Source organism: Balaenoptera acutorostrata, chromosome 19, assembly GCF_949987535.1.
Source record: "Balaenoptera acutorostrata chromosome 19, mBalAcu1.1, whole genome shotgun sequence".
NCBI classification, from domain to species: Eukaryota; Metazoa; Chordata; class Mammalia; order Artiodactyla; family Balaenopteridae; genus Balaenoptera; species Balaenoptera acutorostrata.
Genome location: NC_080082.1, coordinates 30,342,646 through 30,366,072, shown reverse-complemented (window position 1 = coordinate 30,366,072; position 23,427 = coordinate 30,342,646). Strand labels below are relative to the sequence as shown.

Here is a 23,427-nt window from a genome sequence, read left to right as displayed (position 1 = left end):
GACATAACTGACCATCAGTCCTTGGATCCCAAACGGGCAGTCTCCAGCCCTCCAGCAGCAGCCGGATGACGGCTGGTTGAAGATGACAGACTTCTCCCTTAGGATCACATGCCAATCAAGTTCTCCTCCTCTCGCTTTGGAAGATCTGACACTTCACATACTCGGAGGGGTTGGCAGCCCCAACTACACACTGAGAACTAATGTGTCTGCACACTGTAAACTAATAAGTCTCACCTCTTACTCACCAGTATGATAACTTAGGAGCTAATGGGGGAAAACCCACAGGTCTGGGAAGCAGAGCTGCTGAGCTCAATCCTGAGAGTGCTAACAGCAGTGTGACCTTGGACGCGTCACTGGACACCTCTGCACCTCTGGTCTCCTGGCTCTGACATGGGGGACAATATAACCACCGCATTGTTCTGAGGATCCCATAAGAAAACACGATGAAACCCTGCGAAGCACCGTGGAAATGTCAGACAACCACGTTTCTAGTCTAATGGTCACCTGCCAGCATCTTTAATTATTTTTCATTGTTTTTGTGCAAAGAAACTAAAGTAAAACATATATGTAACGCATCCATAATAACGTGCATTAAAAAAACTAGAATCATTAAGGGCTAGGCAGTTTTGACTAGAGATGCTTTTTTATTTTTATTTTTATTTTTTTTTTTAAGGATTTTCTTATTTATTTATTTATTTATTTATTTATTTATTTTTGGCTGTGTTGGGTCTTCGGTTCGTGCGAGGGCCTTCTCCAGTTGCGGCAAGCGGGGGCCACTCTTCATCGCGGTGCGGGGACCGCTCTTCATCGCGGTGCGCGGGCCTTTCTCCATCGCGGCCCCTCCCGTCGCGGGGCACAGGCTCCAGACGCGCAGGCTCAGCAATTGTGGCTCACGGGCCCAGCTGCTCCGTGGCATGTGGGATCTTCCCAGACCAGGGCTCGAACCCGTGTCCCCTGCATTAGCAGGCAGATTCTCAACCACTGCGCCACCAGGGAAGCCCTAGAGATGCTTTTTTAGAATTAAGGCTCTAGCTTTAGTCCCAATAAATTACAAGCCCAAAGAGCGTATGTTTAGCATTTTATTTTTTTAAAAAAAGGAAAAAGATGCAATAGGATAAAGAAGAGAAGGAGAATTTGCAGGATATTATCATGATATAGGCATCATTTAATAAACTATGAACTTAAAATGAGGCCTGTTTTAAACCTGATTTTCTTTTCTAAGGTGTATTCAACTAGCTGCCTTAGTTCCCAGACACAAGGCTCAGAGCTCCCCCATCCTGGCTAGAATCAGCTTCTGCAGAGCTTTGCTGAGTAGAGAAGCATGTTGAGGGGAGGAATTACAGCAGATCTGCCCCATTTTACCACCCGCTGGCTATAATGCAGAGAACCGACAGGCTAAGGAGTAAGAGTTTTCAGGGAGGCAAGGGTTGCTTGCAAGTTATTAATACACAACTGAGGCATCTGACCCATTAGTGGGTCCCCGGAAGTCCTTTCTCATGCCTGCCTATATTCTCATGAGTTCCATCACCTGCTTTCCAAGTCCACAGAAGTATAAAAGCAGTAAATTGAAGGGCAGAGGGAAGGCTACCAGGAGGGCACGTGAGAAACACAGCTGGCAGCCATTGAAGAAAGACTGGTTTAAGAAATGCCCATGAGAATTAAAAACCACCACCAACAACAAGAAACTAAAAACAAAAAAGAACACCCAAGTCCTTTAATGAGAGCTGAGTCACGCAGTGCAATTCTTACTGAAGACCATGAGTTATTATCAAAGTTCAGTGAGACTCTACCTTTTTTTCAAGATAAGAGGGACAGGTATGGTCCATTTTAAAAAGGTTTCCATCACAAATAGTTAATGTTCATTCTTAAAACTTGGCTATCTTGAATAACCTATTCCCTGAGGGTTCCAGATTATCGTGGTTTTTACTGTAGTTAGATAGTTTTATGGTTAATGTACTGTGGTAAAAATAAATATAGCTTAGCCTAAGCGTCTCCACTGAAAATATGTATGTCATAAAATGACAAATAAAATAGGTCAATAACCAAACCCACAGTAAATAATTCAAGCACTAAAGTACATAACATTAGAAGAAACTAAAACTAGCCCTCTTCAACACTGACGATAAATATATTCAAAATGAAAAGTGAAAATCTCCAAAGGTAAATGGGAAGAAAAGAGACATAAAATTACTAATTTATACCCTTTTGATAAAATCTAAATAATCACACACTACACTCATGAGAAGAGGCTGTAGGAGAACAAACCTAGCCTATGCATCTGGGTGAGGATCTAGTAATATTTCACACCATTCTAATTTGATTTCACATCATAATGGCCTAGTAGGTGCTCAATATATTGTTTATCTGAAATACAATTTGCAACTGGTCTGGTTGTCATATAAATAAAAGAAGCAAGATACTGGGAATATCACCAACTTTTCTTGGGGGGTGTTTAGTTAGACCTCTAAGACATAAGGAAAGGGAAAGAGTTCAAGATTGTAAAGGAAACCACTCCACTGCTGGCTGTAAAGCACACATTGATTTTTGACTGCATCTGGGGGCAAAAACTGCAGGGTGAAGAATGTCCCATCCTGGTTATTTTTCAGAGTAGGAGACTGTGGCTGATCTAAAGATACTCCAAATAGCACCAGAAGATGATGAGGACCAAGTCAGAGTTCCCCTGTGACAGCTGCCATGAGCCTTGCTACTAGGTCGTCCTGTTCGGTCAGGCCACAAAAGATGTCCTGATTTGTGGCTTTGGGGAAATAGGGTAGCAGGGTGACCTCTATGGGGCCCCTTGGGGGCAGAGGGAGGTGACAAAGGCTATCATGGCATTAGCAAGCCTCCTCTACCTGCTTCCCTGGTGCTGATGATGTCAGGGTTTTAGTAACCCCGCTGTTTTCGACTTTAATTTACATGGCTATTTGGTTTGAGCATTTTATAGAGTATATGACCATCTGAGCCATTTGAAGCAGGTATACTTGCCTTTAATGTCTACTGGCCTAGTTTACGCATTGCTATGCTGTCTACCACTCTGTTATCTCAAAGATAAGGTATCAGTAAGCTGTGCAGTTTTTCCCATCGGGTGTGAATTCTAGACAGTATGCTGGGCCATGGACGTGGGCATCCTCTAGGTCCCTGTATTTACCCCAGTTTGTGAAAAGCTTAACTCTACTTTCCAGGTCCAAAATTCACATAGCCGACCAAAAGGTAGTCAGAGCACCAAGGATATTACCAAATCACTTTATGGCAAGGTTTTAGCTCTCATATAGTTCATAGTCAGAATCTCATGTGTCTATCTCATAAAGACCTGGGTTAAGGATGAATTTTACAAACACTTATACATGTTCAGTGTATGCCACTGCATCTTAACACTCCACCAGTAAAGGACATTTCAGGCTGCAACTGACTGGCAAGTAGGGGCAGATTACTCATTGTTTATGCCATTTTGAAGGAAAAAAATCCAGGAATTTAGAAACTATAAAGGTAAACTTAGCGAGGCCTCCAAAGGCTATTTAGAGACAGGGCAGAAGAAAGGGGACGTTTTCTTTCCTTTGAGCAGGGGTTGGCAACTACAGCCCATGGGCTAAATTCAGCCTGCAGTCTGTTTTCATAAATGTTATTGGAACACTTTTGTAAAAGTGTCACTGGAACTCAGCCACACCCACTCGTCTATGGCTGCTTTTGCGTTGCAATGACAAAATAGTTGCAACAGACATTGTCTGGCCCACAAAGCCAAAAATATTCATTATCTGGCTCCTTCGGGAAAAAGTTTGCCAAGCCCTGCTTTAGAGGCTCTCTCTCTCTGAGAAGGATGGGAACCCCAGGAAAGCTGCCCCAGGAGAGCCCGACCTTCAATCGCCTCTTCTCTGGTCTCCCCCAGCCCTGAGGCATCCAGATACTAGTTTCAGTGTTATTTGGTAATTGCTCCTACCTAATGGCCTGAAACACATCCCCCTTTCCAGTTGTGAGATGCCCAAAGAAGACACACAAGCACATGAAATCATCAGAAATGTAGCAGAATCTGTAAGTTTCCCTTCCAGCTCCACACTCACCCCACATTGATTGAGCACCTGGGCCCGCCTCACCTGTGCATTTGACATCAAATGCAGGAGAACCCCCAAGAGGATGATGTTAAAGGATATGTGGGATTTCACCAGAGAACAGTGAGAGGAGGGAAGGCCTTCCCAACAGAAGAGGCCGCAGATGCGTAGTTGCTGCACATGTATGACTGAGGTGACAGTGCACGCCGCGATCTACTCCAGGAAAACCAGCTGCTGGAGAGAAGGGTCACAGGCTGGAGTGGTAGAAAGCGATGTGAGAGGGGTCCTCTGGTCAGGTGGGGAGCAGCCTCGGGAATGGTGCTGAGAAGTTGAGGAGCGTTAGGCAGGTGTCTCTAAAGAATTTAAGCAAGGGGGGTGACATGATCTGATCTCCATGTTAGGAAGATCACTCTGACAGCAGGGGCGAGGTAGGTGGGGGGTGGCGGATGTTTATGCTCTCCCATACGCCACTGTATCCTGCCCAACACAGCCACTCTGAAAGGCCCTAATCACCCTTTTCTTTGCACTCCAAGCAGTTTGACTTTCTTCCCCTGGAATCTCAGAGCACCTTCTGGACAACTGATAAAGTGGTATAATTCCCATCCCCAATCATCATTTTCTTGACTGCCTCCTAGTTCCATGCTTCTCCACCTATCTGTAGTGAAGGGCCAATCGTTTGTTGTCTTTTTGTTTTGCTTCTAATTTCCAGTCTTCTGCAGACCAATATTTTTGTAAAATATAAAATCGTGCACTTGGATATCATGGCAAAGTCAAATCGCCATGTAAGTTTCTAATTGCTTTCTCTTAGTATTTGGTATTTATCTTGTCACAGGCTGATAAATGTTTGTGGATTTCTGGTTTCTGGTCCAACACGTAAGGAGCTTAGATGTCACCAACTCCAATCTAAAACAAGTAAAAAACTGAACAAACTGAAAAATCAGCCAATCTCGTGAGATCCATAAGGGAAGTGCGGTTATAGGGCAAACTTCTGCCCCTAAAGCTGGAGTGAGAGACAGATGAGTACAGCAAATCACAACTCACTAGAGCAGAAACCCGTAAGCAGAAACCTCCATGGGAGCCAATGGCAGGGTGGGAGAACCTGAACTGTAATTGCCCAGTTGCTGGAGGCTCAGTGTGGACAACCCTGAAGGCAAAAGTTCCAGGGGGCCCAGTCACAGGGAGTTCCCGCCCTTTTGTGAGTTTTACCTCCAGGAGCTCAGCCAGGTCCTCACACAGTGAACACCCAGGAAAAATCCCCTCATGCTTCTGGCAGGGGGAGGGGAAAAGGAAGCATTTTTGAAACGTGCCAGAGCTTTCTTCTTAACAAGGTCTGCTCTCAGGAGAAACTATTTTCATAGAGCCTAACCTGCGGGGGTTTTACCAGAGCCTAACTGACCTGAAGGAAAAGGAATACCCACTTCCAGCTGGCCACAGCCTTCCGCAGGGAGGAAGGGAAAGATGTAACTACAGCCGGCTCTAGCCACCTTGTCCTACCTAAGGGGGCGGGAGACTGAGTGTGAACCTCAGACAAGAGGTGCAGCAGGCTCATTAAAAGACAGAGACCTCATCACGGGTCTATCTCATTCCTTGCTGGTGGGAATGCAGAACAGTACAGCCACTTTTGTAAGACAGTTTGGCAGCTTCTTATAAAACTTAATACTCTTACATATGATCCAACAATAGCACTCCATGGTATTTACCCAAAGGAGCTGAAAATTTATATCCACACAAAAACCTGCATACAGATGTTTACAGCCACTTTATTCATAACTGCCAAAACTTGGAAGCAACCAAGATACACTTCATTAGGTAAATGGAAAAACTCTGGTACATGCAATGAAATATTATTCAGCACTAAAAAGAAATGAGTTATCAAGCCATGAAAAGACAGAGAGAAACCTTAAAGGCATATTACTAACTAAAAGAAGCCAATCCGAAAAGGCTAAATAACTTGATGATTCTAACAGTATGACATGATGGAAGAGGCAAAACTATGGAGACGGTAAAAAGATCAATGGCTGTCAGGGGTTAGTGGAGAGGAAAGGATGAATAAGCAAAGCACAGAGGATTTTTAGGGCAGTGAAACTACTCTGTACGATATTCTAATGGTGGATACATGTCATTACACATTTGTCCAAATCCACAGAATATAAAACACCAACAGTAAACTTTAATGTAAACTATGGACTTTGGGTGATGGTGTCAATACAGGTTCATCAACTGTAACAAATGTACCACTCTGGTGGGGAATGTTGACCCTTTTGAGCAAGCGAGTCACAACTCCATTTCTTAGCTACTCAGGAATAGCCAGCAACTACTGTCCACACGTGCTCCAGTCCCCTGATTTGAGGAACAATTCCAACTAGCCCCACCTCAACAGATGGAAAGTCAAGGCAGCCTGAATCCTTTCTTTTTCTTCCTCCTGTGAACATGGCAGTGCCCTCTGGAGGCATAAATGTTCATTTTTATAGGATTTGAGAGTCATAAGTTGTCCTCGCAATGTATGTCAACTATATTAAACAAACATGGACAGAAATATCATAAAAAGCTACCTTCAGGATTTATAACCCTCCAGCTAGACTATGAACTCTGTGAGGGAAGGACCATGCCCACTATGGTCTCTACTCGATGGCCAACACTGTCCAGTACCCAGTACATGCTGAGTAAGGACTTGTGGGTGAATGTGGGAAGTAACATGATCCAGATAATGTTACTTACTAATCACTTAAGCATATGTTGTAATCCAAACTCACCAAGCGTCTAAAAACGAAAATATTCTCCAGTGCTTTTTTCCTGGAAATGTTTTGCCCCTCCCTCTCTATCTTTAAATCCCTCTGCACAAATGAAATTGAGTATACTTAATCCACTGAACGGTTTAGGGGACAGCTATAGCCAGGGATATTCTTTCACTTTCCTTCCTTCATATCCTTCTGAACCCCATCTTTTTTAAAAAACAAACGCTGCCCAATAATATTGAACGGTTCATCTCAGACTTGCTTTTCACAGGACCATTACAGCTGTGTCACACAAGAAAAAAAGGAAAACAACATTTAATAATGAAAGAAAACACATTTTTGGAGAAATGTGCCTTTCAGAGAAATGAAAACGAACGGATATGAAAGAAGAGATTGTGCTCCCTGCCTGCTACTAGATCGTGAGTTCCAAATCCCCTGGATATTCTACTAGCATCTCACCATCTGCTCGGCCCACACTGTCTTTTCTCCCATTAGACTTCCTTCTCCTAGGTTCCCTGTCTCAAAACACCACTACCACGACCTAACTGCTGCAGCCTTCTGGACGCCCTCGTTGACAGGCTTTTCCTTTACTCTCATACGTAACCAGTCAGCCACAGGTCCTTTAATTTCTGGCATCTTAGTATCTCCCATCAATCCACCGACAGCTCTCCTTCCCCTGGCTCCCGCAACTATTCTCATCCCTGGACAATTACTTGCAAAAACCACCGAACTAGTCTCTCACCACCAGTCTTGCTGGTCTCCAGTGTACTCCCCATGCTGCCACCAAACATGGTACCTCCACAACGCAGAGCTGGTCAGGTGAAAGTAAGATGAGGTCCAAGCTGCTCTCACGGGCGTATAAACCACCCTTTGCAGCCTGGCCCCTGATTACTCTCATCTCTCCTTCTAAACTCCGCATGCACCTCTCCTGCTTCTTTCAAACTCCTTGCTGACTCCTGAAGGCACATGCTCTCCCTTGTCTTTCTTTGCTCCCTCTTCCTTCAAGGCTCAACCCCAATGCCCCCCTCCTCTGGGAAGCCTTCCTTGACTTTGCCACCCTCCGTCAGGCTTGGCTGGGGACTCTGCCCCTGGGGTCCCATGGCACCTGGCCTTTCCCTCTCACCGTGCTGTGCTGAAATGGTCTGTTTATGTCTCTGTAGCCAAGATAGATGCTAAGCTCCAAGCTCCACAAAGGTAAACACTGCATGCTGTTCACCATTTCATCTCCACGCCTGAGCCCAATACCCACATTGATGAATTCAGGGAACATATTGTATTCATGTTTGATTCCCTGGATTTATCACAATGTTAAAACCCAGCAGGTATGTATAAATAGTAATGAATACATGGAACATTCTATTGGTTAAAATTCAGTTCTGAGATTAACATACTTTAACTTGTTACTTGTACCCATACTGGATGACAAAATGTTTGTATGTCGTGTACAGATGGCAAGTAGACATTTATTTCTGATGTGTATAGAATAAAATATTATGAAGAATAGGGATGTGATACAACCATCTGCAGATTGAATTTCCAGAACTGGGGACAAGCATCTTCAAGATGGCAGCATTTGCTGTGGAGTCAAAAGATTCTTATTACCACTTAGTAGCAAGGCATTTCATCTTCCTGGGACTCAAGTTTCTTCAAGTGAAAAACACATCTTCTCCAGCTTCAAAAGCCTGCAAGTGGAAGCTGCCTGCTATTTTTATGCATGGAGTTTGCAAGGTGTTTTGAATAAAAAGACTCCTGGAAAAAACAATTAAATAGTCTGCTAATGTGTCTTGCAACTGACACTTCAGTATATTCATACATAAAGTTTAAAGATGGCAGGTAGGTTAAGGTAATTTAGCAATAAGTTGTTCTAAAAACATTTTGTGGAGAAAATATATATAAGCAATTATAGACAAAATTATAAAGTGCCTCGTATTTTAAAAGAATATACAGAGAATACAGCAATCACAGCAGAGTCAGGAAGTCTAGTGGTAACCAACCTATGATTTGCAATATTTGTAAAAAAAATTTTTTTTACCTGTCTAAAATAGCACCATTTTCTTTTCTTTTCTTTTTTTCTTTTTTTTTAAACTGCTAGATAAACAGTATTACAAGATGATTCCACAGTGCTGGCTCATTATACATACTCAGAAGTTTTAAGTCGCCCCCCTAATGTACCACTTTCCTAAAACACAATTCATTTTGGCCTCCTCATTGGCAATGGCATATAGTTGGGGGCACTGGAATCTGTATTATTACACATAAAATCCTGAGTATCTTAATTTTGATGTCTTTTATAACCACGTTGATCAAATCTATGATTTATATAAATTTAAAGAAACTCTGATAGTCCCTTAGGTGGCTTCCTTTTTCCAAGTTCCTGACTTAAGGGCCTCAGGCATATTAGCGCTTCTTAGTTTAGCCTTCTAAAATTGGATGCAAATTTAGAAAAGGCTCTCAGCTCTCTTACTACCTTGAACACTTGAAAAGAATGCACAGAAATGCCTGTATTTTCTTAGGGTGCCCAAAATAGTTCTTTAGTAAAGCCATCAGCTCTAGGTACCATCTTACAAATGTATTCTTCATGTAACTTTTATCTATATGTGATCTTGCAGTTTTAATTTTGGAGCTCTTCTAAAAGAACTTTAAGTTCTTTTATTTTAAGCCTAAAATAAAACATTTTAAAGTATTATAGTCTTACAGATTATGCATTTAAGACATCATAAAGGTACAAAATATCTTATTCCTTATCAAACACAAATGGAGGAAAGTAAGATTGTTTTTCACATTCACACACACATACTGAGCCTCATAGCCTAAAAGCTACTTCCAAATCCTAGTTTTAAGAAGAAGAGTATCCATTTGTTTTTTCACTCACATATACATATTAAAACTCAAATATTACTCTTCAAGAAAGCATGCCACATTTCTGGTGAGTTCCTAAAACATAGGAAGCTGTTAAGTACACTTTGGGGCAGTCACATACTATTTTGATGACCAGACCAGATTGCACCTCACTTCCAACAAACCACACTGCAGCTCATTTCCCTCTGCTCCTGATGTCCTCCTTCTCTGTGTCACATACATGCTCCTTCCCAATTCAAGCCCACCATTTTCTGTGAGGCCTGCTCCAGCAGTTTCAGCTTTCCTAGTCTCTCTCCTAAATTCCGAAGGTTCTGGATTTCTAGTAACACATAATCATGTTGGACTCTATCCCAGTTTCTTTTTACTTCTTCCCTGTCTCCACCCCCCAATCTAAGAGCCGTGAGAACCCCGCAAAGGGATCAGGGTCTGTATTGCTCTTCTTTACTGTTAGGGTCCCAGTTCCTATTAGTGCTAGACAGGAGATGCTTCCCTAGCTGCTTCTTGATGAGTGACTACTGGTATTCAAAGATTCTATATGTCCATAGTATCTTTTGCCCAGGTCACTTTTAAGGGCAAGGACTATTTTATTATCTTATGTCATTTATATCACTGTGGTCATGACCATAATGGGCTAAAAATTAACTATATTTAGAAGAATTGCAAGATTGGGGTTCTCCTGGGCCTAGGGCCTCACTCAAAAAGGTTAAAGATTTAAAATATTGACTTTTGTTAGAAGGATTATTGTAACCAGTTAAAGGCATCCAATGTTTCTAAAAAAGAAATGGAGCTACATCTTCAGTAAGAGTTCTAAAGTCAATATATACGGTGGAAAATCAGAATAAAAATTATCCTTGAAAATCCTTTCAGCAAGTCTCTCCCAAAATATAGCATAGACGGTTTCATACATGCCTCTCAGGAAGTATAACAGTATAATTTCCACCAGGGTTGGGAACAGAGCTGTTTCTTCCATTAAGCATCATGTAAATTATCAATAGTTGCCTTTTAGGGGCCATGTACTAGAAAAGATACTTATTGTTTTTTATTTCCTTCTTTTCTTCCTAAGTGCATATAGTTGAATTAGATGGACATTAAACGCAATACCGCTGAACACAAATTGTAAAGATAATGAGTTCATTCTACAAATAAAAACTACAGGCAACATGGTAGTGACAAAAGCTAGAGTCTACCAATTGAAAAACTATTATAATATATCCTTGAATGTCAAGTCTCTCTATTAACACTTGGAAAATTTCCCCAAGTAACCTGTCAGCTTTGCAGCGTCTTTTCTATAGTGTATGTCTACCTTTATTCCTTTACACAGAAATTGTTTACCCCCCCAAAAAGTAATTTTTTCTCAAAAATATTTCTCTAAAAATAAGAACAAAATCTAGGTTGTGGAAAAACTGTTTTTTGATATCTAGCTACAAGTTATTTAAGATAGTCTGCATGTTTTGAAATCATAAACAAATCCAGTTAAAGCAAAAATACCACAAAAATGTAGATGTCCTCTTTGTCTCCCCTTCCATACACACAAAATCAATTCTAGTCTTAAAAAGAAATGCTCTCTGTAATTATCATATGACCCACAATCGCACTCCTGGGCATTTATCCCAGGAAAATGAAAACTTATGTTCACTCAAAAATCTATACACAAATGTTTACAGCAGTTTTATTCGTAATAGTGAAAAACCAGAAACAACCCTGAAGTCTCAACTGGTAAATGGTTAAACAAACTGTGGGACAACCATACCATGGGATATTACCCAAACATAAAAAGAACAGACTTGAAATATTCAAGTTGAATCTCCAGAAAATTGTGCTGAGTGAGAAAAGTCAATTCCAAAAGGTTATATACCATATGATTCCATTTATATAACATCCTTGAAAAGAAAAAATTATAGAAATGGAGAACAGCCTAGTGGTTGCTATGGTTAAGGAAGGGAAGCAGGAGAGAAGCAACTATGGATATACAAGGGCAACACAAGGAATCCTTGTGGTGAAGGAAATGTTCTGTATTTTGGCTGTACTGATGCCAATGTCCAGGTTGTGATATTGTACTATACACCATACTATTTGGGGAAACTAGGTAAAGGGTACAAAGGACCTCTCCATTATTTAGTACAACTGCATGTGAAATCTATAATGATCTCAAAATACTAAGTTTAATTAAAAATAAAAAAGAAACACTCTAGCCTAATAAATTTACTTTGCCATATGGAGACCTGAGCTTAAGAATTTATCATAGCACTTTCTTTGTAAAAACTATAGAAGTGGATGAAGTACGAACTGGGTCATCTACAAAACATTCACTCACAACTGCTCCTTGGAGTGTCATCAGCATCTGTGAATCGCCCCAGTTCCCTCGCTAAGGGCTACCTCTAGTGAGACATACCCCTTGACAGTGTTCACACCACAGAAGCCAGAGGCCTGCCTGCCACAGAGGAATCCTTCCATTTTCCTACAGCCACCACAAAGGCCACAACAAGGAATTTCCCAATGGCAAGGCAAACCGTCATTATTCAGTCTCCCCAAATGTAAGAACTCTGTGAAAGACTGGATGTCAACCTTCTTTACATAACAAATGCTCAAACACGTAACAAATGCTCAAACACGTAACAAATGCTCTGCCAGTTATGATTTTTTTCTTGTATCTGAGTTGAGCTAATAGATTTTTTGAGAAGAAAATATTCTATTCCAGAGGGACTAATATAGAGAATTAAAATACATATAAGGATACCTTTCAAGTCTTTTTTCTCCCATAAATATAATACAGTCACATTAGAAAGTGATTTTAAACCTATCCTAATGACATCAGATTGCCAGAATTGCTATGTTGGAGAATGTGATTTTTTTTTTTGGAACGCTCTTTTTCAGGTATAAACATTCATTCAATCCAATAAAGTCGTTTTAGAAAAAAAGTCAACATATAAAATTGATTTTATTTTTTCTATACTTTGATTAAAACAGATAGCATTTGGTAATACATTACAATGCTAAGCACGTCAAATAAAATTGGTGATCTAGAAGGGCATAACCTTCTTCTGCATGACAAGTGTGGATTTTAAGTGGAAAAATACTGTAATCTATAAATAAGAACATCCAAAACATATTTAAACCACTTGAGCACTTGATTTTTCCATGGCCTTTGCATCTAGACTGAACAGACCACAGGAAATTTCAGACTGATAGCTGAATCTAAAAGAAAAAAAAATCCATTTAGTTGCCATGATCATTGTCACCATCAGTCCCTAATATCTTCTTATACTTCACCAACCTCACTTAACTTTGCCCTGTTGCTTTATGCTCGGGAGAAAGACAAATCACTAATCAATTATGCACACTAATTTAAAATGCTACCTTTAGGAGGCATTTTCATACCTTAGGAATAGGGGTGAGTACTTCCTCTAACTGCTTACTTTTAAACATTTTCGATAACACCTTAGGCAGGATGCACTGAACATTTGCAAACACTTAAAAATGCTACAGTCTACATAAACTGTCAAACTGCGCCCCAAAAGTGGCGGTACAATTCTGCAACTGGTTGAGGTCACATGGAAAATAGAATTATATGCTAATTTGTTCCTATATTAAGTTATCATAGAAGGTCAGACCAAGCACAGTAAAATGAATTCTGGAAAAAAAATTAACTAAGTAGATTGGTATGTACCGTATCAAAGTAAACTGTTTATCTTAATAGATACAAATACAAGAAAGATTTTTAAAACAGGGGCATTTTCTCCTTTTCAAAAAAGTAAATGTTTTAACCGACCCCAGGCAATGACTTGCATGATTTAAAAACACTTTATCTAAATAGTTTTTCCCTAAAGGAGAACAAGGGCAAGATACTTTTTTTCCAAGGGGAGAAAAGAAATGGAAAAGGGCAGAGTATCCAAAAGAGAATAATTTCCCCAGAAAAGCTTTACTTTGTCTACGTATTTATTGAATTTTATTCACGTAAATAGTTCTGCACATGTACTATAAAATGAACAGTAGGTTTAAAATAAATGATGGGGTCAGGAGGTACTTATCATATACATTTATTATTTTACTCCAAAATAAACTAAACAACAATATAGATGTTTGCCTTAACGTAGATTTGTATGAAGAAAATACGCTTCATTTAAAAAAACTATTGAGGAAAAAAATCTATATTCATTTTTTTCTGGAGGGCGTATCTATAGATAGGCCTTAACCATAGATAAGTTCTAAGGATACAATATCAACTTAGAAAACTATAAACCAAATTAACGGTTGAAGAATTTGGGCTACCAGTTTCATACGTAATGATAGTGCAACCTTTATATTTCTATTTTCAAAGGTCCTTTATAGAAAAAAGGAAAAAATTGGGGGGAGGGGGTGATGGAGAACTAAAATCTTACAGCATTTGAAACCAAGGGACCAGTATTTTATAAAGCATCCGGCTTACTGCAGGACACAACTAAGACGAGTAACAGAGATCATCTGTGTCACACCCTTAGGCAAATTCCTGGGAAAAAATAAAACGATAATTTTTTGTTCTAGAGTCTATCCTATTTTCCATTCAAAGATATGTTTATATTTTTCATTTTATTGCAACATTTCCAATGCAATGCTACAAAACAACTAGCACTCACAAAAAGCCGTCTGAATTTTCTTTAAATCATAACTCATTTTTAATTTCTAAAGGGACTTTACCTATTGCTTTCAATAAAATTTTATTACTATTAGTTATAAAATACGTTAGGTTCCCATGGAATACAAGTTAGACATCTTCAAATACTGACTTTTCTACTATATATTATAGGCATTGTTTACCCTATTTTCTCCTTACCAAGTTAGATATGGAGATACTTAGTCAGGCATAAGATCTTTGGCTTCTTGATGAACTATAAAATAAAGTAATATACTACTTTATTATCATTCTTGTTTGAAGGACCTTATGTATTGGGATCTTAATCCATTAAAAAGTTATATTTGAAAAGGGTGGGGGGAAGTCTGACAAAAATGAAAACATGCAATGATGCCTAAAATATCAGGGCTTAAGTAAATTAATCTTCATTCCCACTGAAAGCAGTCTGATGTCCAGGGACTAGGAATTATTCTACCATAACATACAGCACATTAAATACTACAATAGACCCATTTGAAATGTCTTAAGATAATTATTATGTCATCTACAAATGATTGTATATAGACTTAATATTTTAATATTCAATACCAGAGGTTCTAATGCAAAATATGCTGAAATGGTAAATACATTAATTTGGTTAAAGATAAGAGCCAGCAAATCAGTAGCTATCCTATGACTGAAAGTAAGACCCCAAATAAGATCTGAAAAAGAATCGATAAAAGCAAGGGCAAAATATTTGGACCCTGGTTATCACAAACAACGCTATCATTCCTGATGGTTTGCATATAAAACTCCTTATCTCCACTAGCTAGTTGAAAAGAATGAAAAGCTTCTTACAACCAGCTAAAAAGAAAGTCTTTACCATGCTCCTTGAAAAAGCTCATTTTCACATTACTCAGGCTTCATTATGCTAAATCAATATTCGTTTAGTCACTGGGGTTATTGACATATTTTAAAATAAAAGTATACCCTTCAGCTACTGCACTCATTACAGGTAATTTGTCTTGTCAGAGAGCAGGGAATATTATCCTAGTCTTTCAGGGGCTGACAGCCCATGGAAATACCTCCCCATGGTTACAACTGTAAATAATTTTAAGGTAAAATATTGAAAAATCAATGACTGTTTCCTGCAATCTGTCACAAACAAATCAATCATAATCTGTACTGCCAGAGAGTATGATTTGAAGGAGATGGGAGCAGATGTAATTCTTGGCTGGAATCTCTCATTTCAAAATCACTTCACATAATGGTGTCATCATTTAAACACTTAACAGTCAGCGCAACTGCCACTGTAACATCTAGTTGGACAAAACCACAAGGAGGAGGAGGAGAAAATGCCATCACTATTACGTTAACAAACATTTAATTTAAATGGTTACTGCATTAGTAAATTTCAGCCAAAAACAGTTTTACCTGCCCCCTTTCACAGTTTTAAATTAATCAAGGCTGCTTTTCTGTGTACTAATGCTTAATAAATTAGTCCATGACTAAAGCACGTATTCTTTTTATTTTAAAAGTCCATTATAGAGAACAAAATTTGGAATTAATAAATAAATCATTTGGATTGTAGAATATCCATAATTCTATCTATATAACAAAGACAAAAAATAGTGTCACAGATGTCAAGATTATACTTTTAAAGTAGGTTTAAAGGTCACAGTTGCCCAGATATTAAATTTTATATTTTCCTTCTATTAATAAATATTACATTTCAACTTTGTAATACTGTAGCACATTTTAGAATGACCAGCAAGACCTAGTCAATTCAAAAACACCCTTGCATTCCATACACAAGCTACACCATAGATTGATATTTTAAAAGCTAGAGTAATAACCCAAGTATATGAAGTGTAAAAGTTGGTCAAGGACATAATATTGAATTGTTCTGCAAATGTAAACTGCCTTCCAAGTAATCGCTTTTATATCATTTTTTTTCTAGGCTACATGTTAATAGCTCCTCAGCTGCTTCCAACCTCTACCTAGGCTAGAATGAAAGAATCTGAGATTAGTATATTTCCTCTTCCTGTTGCATTAACCAAAAACATCATATGATTTAAAGATTCAAGAGTCTCCTTCTTGAAGGTTTTTGTTTTTAAATGTATACTAGCTCTTTAATAGAAGAAACTGATTTTCGCTACTACTGTTGCTTACCAATTTCCCAATTACATAATTAGACATCATAAAGCCCTTTATTATTACATTAATATCCCTCCATAGATATAGTTCAGGGAGTATTTTTGATGACTAGAAAAGTATATCATTTTTCTTAAAAAGGAAAAAAAATGATATAAATACCATTACACAATTTAAGCCTTTATAAACACTCTTAGACATAGCGATTGATAATTTATAAAAGGGTTTGACTCTGTTTTTAATTTAACTTGCATGGGCAATGTAGCAACATAGCATGAAAAGATGGAAGCTTTTCTTATTGACACAGATTTTTCATTTTTCATTTTTGTTGTTCAAGAATCTTAGATTCATTCTTTAACACCAGCATTAGGTTTCTGAAACTGGAAAAGCATGTGGGGAAATGATCAAAGATCTCATCCAGAATAAAACAGTCCTCCATTCCATGTGAATCCCTGCAACAGCTGCAAAGAAAGCAACAAGCCAACCTAGTGAGAGGAAACGGAAAGTATTACCCATAGCCTAGGATTACACAAAAAATGGAAAGGGACCTAAAGCTGACAACTAGGGAAGGAACCCGTGTGTGGGAGCTCCTGGCCTCCAGTGCGCTAGAGCAGCCCAGGCTGGGCCTGGTGAGCTCTTTGGCAGAGCCCTGGCACCAGTTGTCAACCAGCAAGTCTCCCACTCAGAGCTGGCTGGTGGCTGGCAGTAAACCACCCTGCCGAGGGCACGTTCCCCCAGAGGAGGCAACAAAGCCGGAGAGGTAAATGAGGACAGCTCAGCAACGTGCTCAGTGCCTGCGCATTGACCACAAGCTAAAATGACATCTACTAGAACGGGGTAGGCCACCATCACAGATCTAATTCTCAGAAAGAAGCTATTTTAAGGGTGCTGAGTATGCCTAGATGAGATTTCTCAGCTCTCCCAACATAGCCTATTACCCCAGGAGGAGGAGCTCAAAAACTCAACACAGGAAAATCAGATTGTTTCCATACCCCAAATTTAAAGAAATTGCTCTCTACTAGATAAAGTTCTTATATGTAATAAAGGCATAGGATTACAGAGGAAAGTATTCTTTTAAAAGAGATAATATTACCTCCCTATCTTCAGAATCTCCTTCTTCCAATAGCCAGTACAGTAGCTCCATTATGGACTGTAGATTCTTCAAGAGAAAAACAGCAAGAGTTAGCTTCATCTTTCCTACCAGTTCGTTCCTTCATTGAATTACAATTTAATTACCAATACTTCAATTGGTTTTATTCCTGAATGATATAGTTCTCAAAAAGCATACTCTAGCCATTTCCACTAGAGAACATTTAGTATAACTTTCTCAATTAATCAACCATAACCTATTACTGTTGAAAGGACATGCTTTCCTTCATATTTTCAAGAGTGGGGAACCCCCCTCACACACCTATTTTATATAAAAGAGCTATCAGTTTTAATACATTTGAATACCATTAATATATAAGAAATAAATATGAATCTTCATAATAAATTTTGGCTAATAACAGATATAAAACTCAACCAATTTGCATATATGTTTAGATTTTTCCTGTATTCATCCTTAGGAGGGAAAAAAAATCTAATCCTCCTGTTTTTAAAATTCAACAAGTTTACATGTGGTTAAAAAACCAAAAAAAAACCCAAAACCTAAGCTTAAAGGCAAACAAAGAGGAATCAGATTGCTCACTGTTTAACATTTTCTTCGTATTTGTGTGTTTCCTAAGTCACTGTAATGCTTCAGCTCTTGGTCATACATGAAGCCCCGTAACACCCAATCAGTGATAGGAGAACACAAGTGTGTTATGTAAAAACAATTATATAACATTAAAAATCACTTTAATGCCTTTGAAAGTATCCACAGAGAAGCACTTATTCTACTGCAGGCTGTACTAGGGTTGCCTTCTGTAGAATTAGCTTTTTTTTTTTGGTCATCCAACCATCTTTTTTACTTAAGAAAATATTCTCTATCACTAAATCCAGTACTTGCTCTCCCCACTAGGCAACACAAATATTCTGCACAGTATTTTTTTTTTCTCATAGCTTTTCTCATCTGCTTGTATTCAGCAGCCCCTATTTTGATGAGAAGTGACAAGTTGTGTGCACACCTGTATATCCTTTGTCCTTTTAAAAGAGTTTAGTACCCATGACTAGAGCTGATACTCCCTCTAAGTTTATTCTTAACAGAACTGGGGTAATGAAAATAAGCAAAAACTGTAATTTGATATAAACATTATTTCCTTTAAATAATACTCCTATTTCTATAACATATCATAACTTTAGTCTTGATTTTTACAAAAAGCACTGAGTTCATAAATTTCACTATCCGATGATAACATTTAAAAATAAATGCATTTTAAGCGCATTTCCATGAATCAGAAATTTTCCTACTTACCAATGCATTGGTAAAATTTTAATAATCAAAGGCCTCAAGTGACATTCTCTACATTCTGTACTTAGACCACCCTATTTCCAATACAAATACTTTGGTAAAACAAACGCTGATGCTATTTTGGGTTTACTCCACACACAAGCACAACTGTGCAGACACTCACTTGCAGATGAGCCTGGGGGTGCACACGGACAAATTTCAGTCAACATTTGGAGGAACCCCATAGTTCAGAAGTGAGCTTAGCTGAAAACATCCAAATGTATTACGGAAACATCATACTTAAAACCTGCACAGAAAATGGAAACGATTCTGTTTAAGGAAACACAGAAGTCTGGTTAAATACTTTTGGGATATTAGATATGAATATCTAATCTAATTTTCTCCAAGGTATCACTCTATATTATCGCAAATAAACAACTAAAGACTGTATCAAGGTGTGGAATATCATTAGCCTGAGAAAAGGCTAGAAAAATGGATTACATAAATGACAACTGCAGGAGAAAATTATATTCTATTCTCCTGAACAAATGTTAAGTGCATCTTTACTAATAAAGATTTAAACTTTAACTACGTTTGAATATACTGGTTTTCAATTTTGAAGCATCTAAGTTAATTTGCCAAGCTAAATTGGTGCTCAGGTATACTCTAGCTATAAAATACTGCAGATTTATGCAGAAATAAGTCATGAGTATCACACTCCAGAGTAGTGCTACGAAAGCAAACCAGAGTCATTACTGAACAAGAAAAAAATAATTTCAAGATTTTACATCTTCTTAGAGTTGTATCAGCTGCTATTCTATTAAGGACAATTATTCTCTATAAAACAGCTAATATTTATACCAAAAAGATGTTAAACTACAGGAGCCAACACAATGTAGACACTGAAGGGAAATACACAAAGATATTGAGATATTACCACACAAAATAGGCTGTGCTATCTCAGAGTTAAAACACTGTTCCAAAATATGATCCTGTTTTCATAATCTGTTTTAAAGAACATGTTTAATTCACTCAGGATTACATGATCTCATTTACTTGCACATTATCAACTGAAGAACACTGACATTTTCCACAAGATTTCTATACTGTAAAAACATATTATATTATTATATATTAATGTATTGATAATTACTTGGTGTTACTTATTAAAACAGATGACAGGTAATTAGCTCATATTCCTATTTCATTTCTTTTAACACAGCATATCAAATTTGAAAATAATATATGGATAATAGCATTGGGATGTTGATCTTAGCTGCCAGAAAAAAAATTTTTGAAGGGTAGTTGGGGGATAAGTAAAGCAATTATCTCAAAATTAATGCTCTTGTTTTAGTTTCAGCAAACAAATCTAAATCAGTCATTCTTTGATTTTAGTTTACCATGTAATGCTCTGCAGCTCATTATCCTTGGAGTCACGAATGAGCTGTGACTCTACACCTGGCCTCTCCGATCATAACGCCTATGGCCTCCTCCACTTTCATTTCCTCTTTCTACAATGAGTTTTAATATTAAAGAAAAACACTCACACATCTTACATACACACTGATGGACAGCCAGCTTCCAGGAAATCATGAGCTACAAAGAGAGGGGGGAAATCTTAATGCAATACTTATGTTGAAGGGTATTAGGTGCTGGGAAAGCCAAGGGGTAATATAACCAACAGCATCTGTCCTGCCATTGTTTTGGCATTTGGTATGCAGAGATTTGAAGTAAAGGACAGTAATACTATTCCAGTGGTAATCCAGGTTATGATTCAGATCCTTAAACTAATAAGAGTCTAAATGCACCATCTTCACTTGCTCATCAATTCAAGTTTACAGAACCACATTTTGGAAGAAATAAAACAGTTTTTTTCTACGTCTGGAAATAAAAGCAAGGCTTTCCATAAACAATGTAGTTAAGTACTTGACAATAAGAAAAAAGAAATTGTTTTAGATCATTAAAACATTCTAGGAGACTGTCTTCTAAAAAAGTGAAGGGACATAAATTTCTTATATATTTACCTTTTTATTACAATCTTGTTTCTGCACATTAAGCACGCCTTCCGCTACATATTTTTTACTGAACACTAATAAACGTCTGCTTAATAATATACTATGCTATTTATGCTTTTCTTTCTAAATCAGGAACCATTATTCCACAAAGATGGAAGCACAAAGAAAATCGACAAAGGCATTGCCAAAAAGCCACAAGTAGTATTAATACATGCCAGAACACTTAACATTGAACTATCATTTCTCTCTAAAACTTCTGCTGCCAAAGTGCTCACAAAATCTGGAAGCTCAAAGACAGGTTTCTATGCAATTAAATTCTCCAAAAGCAAAACTGTACAGAAATATGCCGCCCTTCTTATGTCACCATTTTATAGACAACATTTTCTCAGGATCTTAATTAAGATAACGATGCACACCTGTGTCAACATTCTCTGGCAAGACAGCCTTATCAATCATAATCCTTTAAGTACACTCCAAAACAGCAAAGCGATATGACAGAAGCAATCTGTTGCCTTTCCTAGCGTCAGTGTTGTGTCTCTCCCACAAGAATGATGAGATCTTTAAAATACAGCAGATCAACTTTTATGAGTCTTTAAAGTTTTAACTGTAAACAGTTATTACACTAAATAAACAGGAATAACCTCTTTTGCACTTGATTTAAACAATGACAACTGTACAGCCAAAACTCGAAGAGCAAGCTCCACAACCACGTCTTAACAATACAATTGTGGATCTTATTTTAAAGCTCTAAATTTTAAGAGTTATGCATAACAGGATCCGTGCAGACATGACAAACCAATAAACTCTTAGGAAGTTTTAAAATTAGATTTTTTTAAAAAGTCCTTCGTTAAGAACAATCAGGGAATACCTAACCCTAGTGTAAGTTAAAATGTTCGGAAAGATACAAATGCAATAGTAAGCCAAAAAAGAAAAGGAGTCGTCTTGGTAACCTGGAACCAGAGGGAGTTAGCTCCCACCTCTGCTGGGGGAGAAAGCTTCAGGGACAAGAGACGAGTTAAACTACTTCTAAAAGCATGCAGGCTCCCAAACGGCAAAGCTGATGAATAAAGGACGAAAAGGGGCGGGGGGGGGGGCGGGTGGACAGTAAGGGAACGTATCCTTATCGTCACTGCTACCAAGACTAAAAGTTAAAACCTCCGGTTTACCAGCAAAAACGTGAAAGCTTTCACATGAAAACGGAGAAAACCCTCCAGATGTTATCTGAATCCCGTCTGCCCGCTAATGATCAGCTCTTCCCTTTCACATATTAACACGAGTCTATCTCAGACGCCGGGCGGCCGTAGCCAGCCGAGCATCACAGCCATCAATGTGCAAATAAACCAGAAAATAGAGACATCCTTAAGAAATGAGTCTCAAATTTGACGCAGAGCGGAGGTGACAACCACAGCAACAGAACCATAAATTCTAAATGCCTCAATATCTTGCAGGATTCTCTACAGTCCATGCACCAAAAAGAAGACAGTAGAAAGAAACGAAGTGGGGGGGGGAGGGGGGTTTGTAAGTATAGTGTGTGTGTGCTGGGGGTTGCTTAGCTGCCCAGAGTGGCATGATGATGTAATGAGAATGTCTCTGTTGACAGACTCAGATTTTCGGTGGCACAAACCTCCACGGCTCCATTTCAGAAATCAGCACTTCAGAAATCTCGGACGAGAGCCGAGAGGGTGAAGCCGCCGCGCGTGGATGGAGGGGACACGCCCACGCCCGCCCGCCCGGGGACCGTCACACCAGAAGCCCGCCCAACGTTCACGCGGCCCATGCCCACGGAGGCGCGCGGGACACCGCCGCGTCCGTCCGGTCCACGAGGGGACGCGGACGCGGCTCGAGAGGCAGGAAGCCCGGCCGCAACGGGGCGGGTACGCGGTGGCATGGAGGACCTGGGGCTCACCTCTCCTCCACGGCGCGGGCGCGCGAGCCGCGGACGCTCCCTCGTGGCTGGCGCGAGCCCCCGGCGGGCGGCGCGCGCGGGCCGCTACCGACCTTTAGCGCGAAGGGCTGCGGCGGCGGCGGCGGCGGCGGCGGCGGCGGGCGGAGCCGGCGGCGGGCGGAGCCGGGGGGAGGGCGCTGGGGAGCTGAGGGGCCGCGAGAGGCGGGAGCGATGCGAGCAGAGCGGGGACGCTTCGGGGCACTCCCCGCGACCACCCGGGCGTTGCCCGAGCCCCGGAAGACACTGCCCCTTGGCTGCCTGAGAGGCCGCCACTGGCCGGCTCCGCGCGCTCCAGGCCGCTCGGCCTCGCCTCAGTCTCGGCCGGCTCGCTGCCACCTCAGCCTGGCTGTTCCCGCCACCGCCGCCGTCGGCTTCCCGTCTCCATGACAATAGCGCGCCGTCGCCCCGCCCAGCCCCGCCCCCTCGGCGCCGTTACTTGGAGGAAAGCGGGATCACGTCGCCGAAGGGCGGAGCCAATAGAGGCCAGCGTCCAATTAGAGGTGAAAGCCGGGAGGGATGGGGCCGGGAGGATTGAGCGGTTGTAGGAGGACGTCCGCCTGAGGGGCGGAGCCTGGAGGGAACTGACGGAGGGGAGGAGTCAGCGCGCGTGCGTGAAGTCGCGCTGCGGAGAGTGTGCGGTTGTGGAGAGTGGGTTTGTGTGCTAGGGGTTGGAGCTCAGGAAATAAAAGTGTATCTCTCCCGTCAGAGTCATTGAGG

General features: G+C 40.0%; 1 long non-coding RNA gene across 8 annotated transcripts in view; it reads right to left on the bottom strand.

The window, feature by feature from the left end:
- LOC103017304 (uncharacterized) overlaps positions 1 to 23,104 on the bottom strand; it is a 49,159-nt gene extending 26,055 nt beyond the window's left edge. For 7 of the 8 annotated variants that reach the window (XR_009006080.1, XR_009006079.1, XR_009006082.1 and 4 more), the window contains exons 1-3: positions 22,672 to 23,104; positions 18,935 to 19,057; positions 17,473 to 17,538 (exon numbers count right to left, since the gene is read on the bottom strand). This is a non-coding gene — a long non-coding RNA (uncharacterized LOC103017304). Of the gene's footprint in view, positions 1 to 17,472; positions 17,539 to 18,934; positions 19,058 to 20,297; positions 20,347 to 22,671 lie in introns of all 8 variants that reach the window. The other variant, XR_009006081.1, reaches the window with a different exon arrangement.
- Positions 23,105 to 23,427: the final 323 nt, after the last annotated feature.